Genomic DNA, 11,760 nt, shown 5'->3' on the forward strand with positions numbered 1-11,760 from the left:
ATGAAGCACTAACAGGAGGCTTTAAAATTTTCATTCTAGTGTCTTTCGTTTGGGAGAAAAATGCAAAGGTACAATACAGCATTTCCTTGCCGATATCTCTCTTTTGCAAAGAGATAGGCATTGGAAAATTCAGGGCTATAACGTGTAGATGAAGCACTAACAGGAGGCTTTAAAATTTTCATTCTAGTGTCTTTCGTTTGGGAGAAAAATGCAAAGGTACAATACAGCTTTTCCTTGCCGATATCTCTCTTTTGCAAAGAGATAGGCATTGGAAAATTCAGGGCTATAACGTGTAGATGAAGCACTAACAGGAGGCTTTAACATTTTCATTCTAGTGTACTTCGTTTGGGAGAAAAATGCAAAGGTACAATACAGCTTTTCCTTGCCGATATCTCTCTTTTGCAAAGAGATAGGCATTGGAAAATTCAGGGCTATAACGTGTAGATGAAGCACTAATAGGAGGCTTTAAAATTTTCATTCTAGTGTCCTTCGTTTGGGAGAAAAATGCAAAGGTACAATACTGCTTTTCCTTGCCGATATCTCTCTTTTGCAAAGAGATAGGCATTGGAAAATTCAGGGCTATAACGTGTAGATGAAGCACTAACAGGAGGCTTTAAAATTTTCATTCTAGTGTCTTTCGTTTGGGAGAAAAATGCAAAGGTACAATACAGTTTTTCCTTGCCGATATCTCTCTTTTGCAAAGAGATAGGCATTGGAAAATTCAGGGCTATAACGTGTAGATGAAGCACTAACAGGAGGCTTTAAAATTTTCATTCTAGTGTCTTTCGTTTGGGAGAAAAATGCAAAAGTACAATGCAGCTTTTCCTTGCCGATATCTCTCTTTTGCAAAGAGATAGGCATTGGAAAATGCAGGGCTATAACGTGTAGATGAAGCACTAACAGGAGGCTTTAAAATTTTCATTCTAGTGTCTTTCGTTTGGGAGAAAAATGCAAAGGTACAATACAGCATTTCCTTGCCGATATCTCTCTTTTGCAAAGAGATAGGCATTGGAAAATTCAGGGCTATAACGTGTAGATGAAGCACTAACAGGAGGCTTTAAAATTTTCATTCTAGTGTCTTTCGTTTGGGAGAAAAATGCAAAGGTACAATACAGCTTTTCCTTGCCGATATCTCTCTTTTGCAAAGAGCTAGGCATTGGAAAATTCAGGGCTATACCGCGTACATGAAGCACTAACAGGAGGCTTTTAAATTTTCATTCTAGTGTCTTTCGTTTGGGAGAAAAATGCAAAGGTACAATACAGCTTTTCCTTGCCAATATCTCTCTTTTGCAAAGAGCTAGGCATTGGAAAATTCAGGGCTATAACGTGTAGATGAAGCACTAACAGGAGGCTTTAAAATTTTCATTCTAGTGTCTTTCGTTTGGGAGAAAAATGCAAAAGTACAATGCAGCTTTTCCTTGCCGATATCTCTCTTTTGCAAAGAGATAGGCATTGGAAAATTCAGGGCTATAGCGTGTAGATGAAGCACTAATAGGAGGCTTTAAAATTTTCATTCTAGTGTCTTTCGTTTGGGAGAAAAAAGCAAAGGTACAATACAGCTTTTCCTTGCCGATATCTCTCTTTTGCAAAGAGATAGGCATTGGAAAATTCAGGGCTATAACGTGTAGATGAAGCACTAACAGGAGGCTTTAAAATTTTCATTCTAGTGTCTTTCGTTTGGGAGAAAAATGCAAAGGTACAATACAGCTTTTCCTTGCCAATATCTCTCTTTTGCAAAGAGCTAGGCATTGGAAAATTCAGGGCTATAACGTGTAGATGAAGCACTAACAGGAGGCTTTAAAATTTTCATTCTAGTGTCTTTCGTTTGGGAGAAAAATGCAAAAGTACAATGCAGCTTTTCCTTGCCGATATCTCTCTTTTGCAAAGAGATAGGCATTGGAAAATGCAGGGCTATAACGTGTAGATGAAGCACTAACAGGAGGCTTTAAAATTTTCATTCTAGTGTCTTTCGTTTGGGAGAAAAATGCAAAGGTACAATACAGCATTTCCTTGCCGATATCTCTCTTTTGCAAAGAGATAGGCATTGGAAAATTCAGGGCTATAACGTGTAGATGAAGCACTAACAGGAGGCTTTAAAATTTTCATTCTAGTGTACTTCGTTTGGGAGAAAAATGCAAAGGTACAATACAGCTTTTCCTTGCCGATATCTCTCTTTTGCAAAGAGCTAGGCATTGGAAAATTCAGGGCTATAACGTGTAGATGAAGCACTAACAGTAGGCTTTAACATTTTCATTCTAGTGTCTTTCGTTTGGGAGAAAAATGCAAAGGCACAATACAGCTTTTCCTTGCCGATATCTCTCTTTTGCAAAGAGATAGGCATTGGAAAATTCAGGGCTATAACGTGTAGATGAAGCACTAACAGGAGACTTTAAAATTTTCATTCTAGTGTCTTTCGTTTGGGAGAAAAATGCAAAAGTACAATGCAGCTTTTCCTTGCCGATATCTCTCTTTTGCAAAGAGATAGGCATTGGAAAATGCAGGGCTATAACGTGTAGATGAAGCACTAACAGGAGGCTTTAAAATTATCATTCTAGTGTCTTTCGTTTGGGAGAAAAATGCAAAAGTACAATACACTTTTCCTTGCCGATATCTCTCTTTTGCAAAGAGATAGGCATTGGAAAATTCAGGGCTATAACGTGTAGATGAAGCACTAATAGGAGGCTTTAACATTTTCATTCTAGTATCCTTCGTTTGGGAAAAAAATGCAAAGGTACAATACATCTTTTCCTTGCCGATATCTCTCTTTTGAAAAGAGATAGGCATTGGACAATTCATTGCTATAACGTGTAGATGAAGCACTAACAGGAGGCTTTAAAATTTTCATTCTAGTGTCTTTCGTTTGGGAGAAAAATGCAAAGGTACAATACAGCTTTTCCTTGCCGATATCTCTCTTTTGCAAAGAGCTAGGCATTGGAAAATTCAGGGCTATAACGTGTAGATGAAGCACTAACAGTAGGCTTTAAAATTTTCATTCTAGTGTCTTTCGTTTGGGAGAAAAATGCAAAGGTACAATACAGCTTTTCCTTGCCGATATCTCTCTTTTGCAAAGAGCTAGGCATTGGAAAATTCAGGGCTATAACGTGCAGATGAAGCACTAACAGTAGGATTTAAAATTTTCATTCTAGTATCTTTCGTTTGGGAGAAAAATGCAAAGGTACAATACAGCTTTTCCTTGCCGATATCTCTCTTTTGCAAAGAGATAGGCATTGGAAAATTCAGGGCTATAACGTGTAGATGAAGCACTAACAGGAGGCTTTAAAATTTTCATTTTAGTGTCTTTCGTTTGGGAGAAAAATGCAAAGGTACAATACAGTTTTTCCTTGCCGATATCTCTCTTTTGCAAAGAGATAGGCATTGGAAAATTCAGGGCTATAACGTGTAGATGAAGCACTAATAGGAGGCTTTAAAATTTTCATTCTAGTGTCCTTCGTTTGGGAGAAAAATGCAAAGGTACAATACAGCTTTTCCTTGCTGATATCTCTCTTTTGCAAAGAGATAGGCATTGGAAAATTCAGGGCTATAACGTGTAGATGAAGCACTAACAGGAGGCTTTAAAATTTTCATTCTAGTGTCTTTCGTTTGGGAGAAAAATGCAAAGGTACAATACAGTTTTTCCTTGCCGATATCTCTCTTTTGCAAAGAGCTAGGCATTGGAAAATTCAGGGCTATAACGTGTAGATGAAGCACTAACAGTAGGCTTTAACATTTTCATTCTAGTGTCTTTCGTTTGGGAGAAAAATGCAAAGGTACAATACAGCATTTCCTTGCCGATATCTCTCTTTTGCAAAGAGCTAGGCATTGGAAAATTCAGGGCTATAACGTGTAGATGAAGCACTAACATTAGGCTTTAAAATTTTCATTCTAGTGTCTTTCGTTTGGGAGAAAAATGCAAAGGTATAATACAGCTTTTCCTTGCCGATATCTCTCTTTTGCAAAGAGATAGGCATTGGAAAATTCAGGGCTATAACGTGTAGATGAAGCACTAACAGGAGGCTTTAAATTTTTCATTCTAGTGTCCTTCGTTTGGGAGAAAAATGCAAAGGTACAATACAGCTTTTCCTTGCCGATATCTCTCTTTTGCAAAGAGATAGGCATTGGAAAATTCAGGGCTATAAAGTATAGATGAAGCACTAACAGGAGGCTTTAAAATTTTCATTCTAGTGTCTTTCGTTTGGGAGAAAAATGCAAAAGTACAATGCAGCTTTTCCTTGCCGATATCTCTCTTTTGCAAAGAGATAGGCATTGGAAAATGCAGGGCTATAACGTGTAGATGAAGCACTAACAGTAGGATTTAAAATTTTCATTCTAGTATCTTTCGTTTGGGAGAAAAATGCAAAGGTACAATACAGCTTTTCCTTGCCGATATCTCTCTTTTGCAAAGAGATAGGCATTGGAAAATTCAGGGCTATAACGTGTAGATGAAGCACTAACAGGAGGCTTTAAAATTTTCATTTTAGTGTCTTTCGTTTGGGAGAAAAATGCAAAGGTACAATACAGTTTTTCCTTGCCGATATCTCTCTTTTGCAAAGAGATAGGCATTGGAAAATTCAGGGCTATAACGTGTAGATGAAGCACTAATAGGAGGCTTTAAAATTTTCATTCTAGTGTCCTTCGTTTGGGAGAAAAATGCAAAGGTACAATACAGCTTTTCCTTGCTGATATCTCTCTTTTGCAAAGAGATAGGCATTGGAAAATTCAGGGCTATAACGTGTAGATGAAGCACTAACAGGAGGCTTTAAAATTTTCATTCTAGTGTCTTTCGTTTGGGAGAAAAATGCAAAGGTACAATACAGTTTTTCCTTGCCGATATCTCTCTTTTGCAAAGAGCTAGGCATTGGAAAATTCAGGGCTATAACGTGTAGATGAAGCACTAACAGTAGGCTTTAACATTTTCATTCTAGTGTCTTTCGTTTGGGAGAAAAATGCAAAGGTACAATACAGCATTTCCTTGCCGATATCTCTCTTTTGCAAAGAGCTAGGCATTGGAAAATTCAGGGCTATAACGTGTAGATGAAGCACTAACATTAGGCTTTAAAATTTTCATTCTAGTGTCTTTCGTTTGGGAGAAAAATGCAAAGGTATAATACAGCTTTTCCTTGCCGATATCTCTCTTTTGCAAAGAGATAGGCATTGGAAAATTCAGGGCTATAACGTGTAGATGAAGCACTAACAGGAGGCTTTAAATTTTTCATTCTAGTGTCCTTCGTTTGGGAGAAAAATGCAAAGGTACAATACAGCTTTTCCTTGCCGATATCTCTCTTTTGCAAAGAGATAGGCATTGGAAAATTCAGGGCTATAAAGTATAGATGAAGCACTAACAGGAGGCTTTAAAATTTTCATTCTAGTGTCTTTCGTTTGGGAGAAAAATGCAAAAGTACAATGCAGCTTTTCCTTGCCGATATCTCTCTTTTGCAAAGAGATAGGCATTGGAAAATGCAGGGCTATAACGTGTAGATGAAGCACTAACAGGAGTCTTTAAAATTTTCATTCTAGTGTCTTTCGTTTGGGAGAAAAAAGCAAAGGTACAATACAGCTTTTCCTTGCCGATATCTCTCTTTTGCAAAGAGATAGGCATTGGAAAATTCAGGGCTATAACGTGTAGATGAAGCACTAACAGGAGGCTTTAAAATTTTCATTCTAGTGTCTTTCGTTTGGGAGAAAAATGCAAAGGTACAATACAGCTTTTCCTTGCCGATATCTCTCTTTTGCAAAGAGCTAGGCATTGGAAAAATCAGGGCTATAACGTGTAGATGAAGCACTAACAGTAGGCTTTAAAATTTTCATTCTAGTGTCTTTCGTTTGGGAGAAAAATGCAAAGGTACAATACAGCTTTTCCTTGCCAATATCTCTCTTTTGCAAAGAGCTAGGCATTGGAAAATTCAGGGCTATAACGTGTAGATGAAGCACTAACAGGAGGCTTTAAAATTTTCATTCTAGTGTCTTTCGTTTGGGAGAAAAATGCAAAAGTACAATGCAGCTTTTCCTTGCCGATATCTCTCTTTTGCAAAGAGATAGGCATTGGAAAATGCAGGGCTATAACGTGTAGATGAAGCACTAACAGGAGGCTTTAAAATTTTCATTCTAGTGTCTTTCGTTTGGGAGAAAAATGCAAAGGTACAATACAGCATTTCCTTGCCGATATCTCTCTTTTGCAAAGAGATAGGCATTGGAAAATTCAGGGCTATAACGTGTAGATGAAGCACTAACAGGAGGCTTTAAAATTTTCATTCTAGTGTCTTTCGTTTGGGAGAAAAATGCAAAGGTACAATACAGCTTTTCCTTGCCGATATCTCTCTTTTGCAAAGAGATAGGCATTGGAAAATTCAGGGCTATAACGTGTAGATGAAGCACTAACAGGAGGCTTTAACATTTTCATTCTAGTGTACTTCGTTTGGGAGAAAAATGCAAAGGTACAATACAGCTTTTCCTTGCCGATATCTCTCTTTTGCAAAGAGATAGGCATTGGAAAATTCAGGGCTATAACGTGTAGATGAAGCACTAATAGGAGGCTTTAAAATTTTCATTCTAGTGTCCTTCGTTTGGGAGAAAAATGCAAAGGTACAATACTGCTTTTCCTTGCCGATATCTCTCTTTTGCAAAGAGATAGGCATTGGAAAATTCAGGGCTATAACGTGTAGATGAAGCACTAACAGGAGGCTTTAAAATTTTCATTCTAGTGTCTTTCGTTTGGGAGAAAAATGCAAAGGTACAATACAGTTTTTCCTTGCCGATATCTCTCTTTTGCAAAGAGATAGGCATTGGAAAATTCAGGGCTATAACGTGTAGATGAAGCACTAACAGGAGGCTTTAAAATTTTCATTCTAGTGTCTTTCGTTTGGGAGAAAAATGCAAAAGTACAATGCAGCTTTTCCTTGCCGATATCTCTCTTTTGCAAAGAGATAGGCATTGGAAAATGCAGGGCTATAACGTGTAGATGAAGCACTAACAGGAGGCTTTAAAATTTTCATTCTAGTGTCTTTCGTTTGGGAGAAAAATGCAAAGGTACAATACAGCATTTCCTTGCCGATATCTCTCTTTTGCAAAGAGATAGGCATTGGAAAATTCAGGGCTATAACGTGTAGATGAAGCACTAACAGGAGGCTTTAAAATTTTCATTCTAGTGTCTTTCGTTTGGGAGAAAAATGCAAAGGTACAATACAGCTTTTCCTTGCCGATATCTCTCTTTTGCAAAGAGCTAGGCATTGGAAAATTCAGGGCTATACCGCGTACATGAAGCACTAACAGGAGGCTTTTAAATTTTCATTCTAGTGTCTTTCGTTTGGGAGAAAAATGCAAAGGTACAATACAGCTTTTCCTTGCCAATATCTCTCTTTTGCAAAGAGCTAGGCATTGGAAAATTCAGGGCTATAACGTGTAGATGAAGCACTAACAGGAGGCTTTAAAATTTTCATTCTAGTGTCTTTCGTTTGGGAGAAAAATGCAAAAGTACAATGCAGCTTTTCCTTGCCGATATCTCTCTTTTGCAAAGAGATAGGCATTGGAAAATTCAGGGCTATAGCGTGTAGATGAAGCACTAATAGGAGGCTTTAAAATTTTCATTCTAGTGTCTTTCGTTTGGGAGAAAAAAGCAAAGGTACAATACAGCTTTTCCTTGCCGATATCTCTCTTTTGCAAAGAGATAGGCATTGGAAAATTCAGGGCTATAACGTGTAGATGAAGCACTAACAGGAGGCTTTAAAATTTTCATTCTAGTGTCTTTCGTTTGGGAGAAAAATGCAAAGGTACAATACAGCTTTTCCTTGCCAATATCTCTCTTTTGCAAAGAGCTAGGCATTGGAAAATTCAGGGCTATAACGTGTAGATGAAGCACTAACAGGAGGCTTTAAAATTTTCATTCTAGTGTCTTTCGTTTGGGAGAAAAATGCAAAAGTACAATGCAGCTTTTCCTTGCCGATATCTCTCTTTTGCAAAGAGATAGGCATTGGAAAATGCAGGGCTATAACGTGTAGATGAAGCACTAACAGGAGGCTTTAAAATTTTCATTCTAGTGTCTTTCGTTTGGGAGAAAAATGCAAAGGTACAATACAGCATTTCCTTGCCGATATCTCTCTTTTGCAAAGAGATAGGCATTGGAAAATTCAGGGCTATAACGTGTAGATGAAGCACTAACAGGAGGCTTTAAAATTTTCATTCTAGTGTACTTCGTTTGGGAGAAAAATGCAAAGGTACAATACAGCTTTTCCTTGCCGATATCTCTCTTTTGCAAAGAGCTAGGCATTGGAAAATTCAGGGCTATAACGTGTAGATGAAGCACTAACAGTAGGCTTTAACATTTTCATTCTAGTGTCTTTCGTTTGGGAGAAAAATGCAAAGGCACAATACAGCTTTTCCTTGCCGATATCTCTCTTTTGCAAAGAGATAGGCATTGGAAAATTCAGGGCTATAACGTGTAGATGAAGCACTAACAGGAGACTTTAAAATTTTCATTCTAGTGTCTTTCGTTTGGGAGAAAAATGCAAAAGTACAATGCAGCTTTTCCTTGCCGATATCTCTCTTTTGCAAAGAGATAGGCATTGGAAAATGCAGGGCTATAACGTGTAGATGAAGCACTAACAGGAGGCTTTAAAATTATCATTCTAGTGTCTTTCGTTTGGGAGAAAAATGCAAAAGTACAATACACTTTTCCTTGCCGATATCTCTCTTTTGCAAAGAGATAGGCATTGGAAAATTCAGGGCTATAACGTGTAGATGAAGCACTAATAGGAGGCTTTAACATTTTCATTCTAGTATCCTTCGTTTGGGAGAAAAATGCAAAGGTACAATACATCTTTTCCTTGCCGATATCTCTCTTTTGAAAAGAGATAGGCATTGGAAAATTCAGGGCTATAACGTGTAGATGAAGCACTAACAGGAGGCTTTAAAATTTTCATTCTAGTGTCTTTCGTTTGGGAGAAAAATGCAAAGGTACAATACAGCTTTTCCTTGCCGATATCTCTCTTTTGCAAAGAGCTAGGCATTGGAAAATTCAGGGCTATAACGTGTAGATGAAGCACTAACAGTAGGCTTTAAAATTTTCATTCTAGTGTCTTTCGTTTGGGAGAAAAATGCAAAGGTACAATACAGCTTTTCCTTGCCGATATCTCTCTTTTGCAAAGAGCTAGGCATTGGAAAATTCAGGGCTATAACGTGCAGATGAAGCACTAACAGTAGGATTTAAAATTTTCATTCTAGTATCTTTCGTTTGGGAGAAAAATGCAAAGGTACAATACAGCTTTTCCTTGCCGATATCTCTCTTTTGCAAAGAGATAGGCATTGGAAAATTCAGGGCTATAACGTGTAGATGAAGCACTAACAGGAGGCTTTAAAATTTTCATTTTAGTGTCTTTCGTTTGGGAGAAAAATGCAAAGGTACAATACAGTTTTTCCTTGCCGATATCTCTCTTTTGCAAAGAGATAGGCATTGGAAAATTCAGGGCTATAACGTGTAGATGAAGCACTAATAGGAGGCTTTAAAATTTTCATTCTAGTGTCCTTCGTTTGGGAGAAAAATGCAAAGGTACAATACAGCTTTTCCTTGCTGATATCTCTCTTTTGCAAAGAGATAGGCATTGGAAAATTCAGGGCTATAACGTGTAGATGAAGCACTAACAGGAGGCTTTAAAATTTTCATTCTAGTGTCTTTCGTTTGGGAGAAAAATGCAAAGGTACAATACAGTTTTTCCTTGCCGATATCTCTCTTTTGCAAAGAGCTAGGCATTGGAAAATTCAGGGCTATAACGTGTAGATGAAGCACTAACAGTAGGCTTTAACATTTTCATTCTAGTGTCTTTCGTTTGGGAGAAAAATGCAAAGGTACAATACAGCATTTCCTTGCCGATATCTCTCTTTTGCAAAGAGCTAGGCATTGGAAAATTCAGGGCTATAACGTGTAGATGAAGCACTAACAGTAGGCTTTAAAATTTTCATTCTAGTGTCTTTCGTTTGGGAGAAAAATGCAAAGGTATAATACAGCTTTTCCTTGCCGATATCTCTCTTTTGCAAAGAGATAGGCATTGGAAAATTCAGGGCTATAACGTGTAGATGAAGCACTAACAGGAGGCTTTAAATTTTTCATTCTAGTGTCCTTCGTTTGGGAGAAAAATGCAAAGGTACAATACAGCTTTTCCTTGCCGATATCTCTCTTTTGCAAAGAGATAGGCATTGGAAAATTCAGGGCTATAACGTATAGATGAAGCACTAACAGGAGGCTTTAAAATTTTCATTCTAGTGTCTTTCGTTTGGGAGAAAAATGCAAAAGTACAATGCAGCTTTTCCTTGCCGATATCTCTCTTTTGCAAAGAGATAGGCATTGGAAAATGCAGGGCTATAACGTGTAGATGAAGCACTAACAGGAGTCTTTAAAATTTTCATTCTAGTGTCTTTCGTTTGGGAGAAACATGCAAAGGTACAATACAGCTTTTCCTTGCCGATATCTCTCTTTTGCAAAGAGATAGGCATTGGAAAATTCAGGGCTATAACGTGTAGATGAAGCACTAACAGGAGGCTTTAACATTTTCATTCTAGTGTACTTCGTTTGGGAGAAAAATGCAAAGGTACAATACAGCTTTTCCTTGCCGATATCTCTCTTTTGCAAAGAGATAGGCATTGGAAAATTCAGGGCTATAACGTGTAGATGAAGCACTAATAGGAGGTTTTAAAATTTTCATTCTAGTGTCCTTCGTTTGGGAGAAAAATGCAAAGGTACAATACAGCTTTTCCTTGCCGATATCTCTCTTTTGCAAAGGGATAGGCATTGGAAAATTCAGGGCTATAACGTGTAGATGAAGCACTAACAGGAGGCTTTAAAATTTTCATTCTAGTGTCTTTCGTTTGGGAGAAAAATGCAAAGGTACAATACAGCTTTTCCTTGCCGATATCTCTCTTTTGCAAAGAGCTAGGCATTGGAAAATTCAGGGCTATAACGTGTAGATGAAGCACTAACAGTAGACTTTAAAATTTTCATTCTAGTGTCTTTCGTTTGGGAGAAAAATGCAAAGGTACAATACAGCTTTTCCTTGCCAATATCTCTCTTTTGCAAAGAGCTAGGCATTGGAAAATTCAGGGCTATAACGTGTAGATGAAGCACTAACAGGAGGCTTTAAAATTTTCATTCTAGTGTCTTTCGTTCGGGAGAAAAATGCAAAGGTACAATACAGTTTTTCCTTGCCGATATCTCTCTTTTGCAAAGAGATAGGCATTGGAAAATTCAGGGCTATAACGTGTAGATGAAGCACTAACAGGAGGCTTTAAAATTTTCATTCTAGTGTCCTTCGTTTGGGAGAAAAATGCAAAGGTACAATACAGCTTTTCCTTGCCAATATCTCTCTTTTGCAAAGAGCTAGGCATTGGAAAATTCAGGGCTATAACGTGTAGATGAAGCACTAAAAGGAGGCTTTAAAATTTTCATTCTAGTGTCTTTCGTTTGGGAGAAAAATGTAAAAGTACAATGCAGCTTTTCCTTGCCGATATCTCTCTTTTGCAAAGAGATAGGCATTGGAAAATTCAGGGCTATAACGTGTAGATGAAGCACTAACAGGAGGCTTTAAAATTTTCATTCTAGTGTCCTTCGTTTGGGAGAAAAATGCAAAGGTACAATACAGCTTTTCCTTGCCGATATCTCTCTTTTGCAAAGAGATAGGCATTGGAAAATTCAGGGCTATAACGTGTAGATGAAGCACTAACAGGAGGCTTTAAAATTTTCATTCTAGTGTCTTTCGTTTGGGAGAAAAATGCAAAGGT

The sequence above is a fragment of the Pseudophryne corroboree genome, unplaced genomic scaffold (assembly GCF_028390025.1).
Source record: "Pseudophryne corroboree isolate aPseCor3 unplaced genomic scaffold, aPseCor3.hap2 scaffold_415, whole genome shotgun sequence".
In the NCBI taxonomy this organism is placed as follows: domain Eukaryota; kingdom Metazoa; phylum Chordata; class Amphibia; order Anura; family Myobatrachidae; genus Pseudophryne; species Pseudophryne corroboree.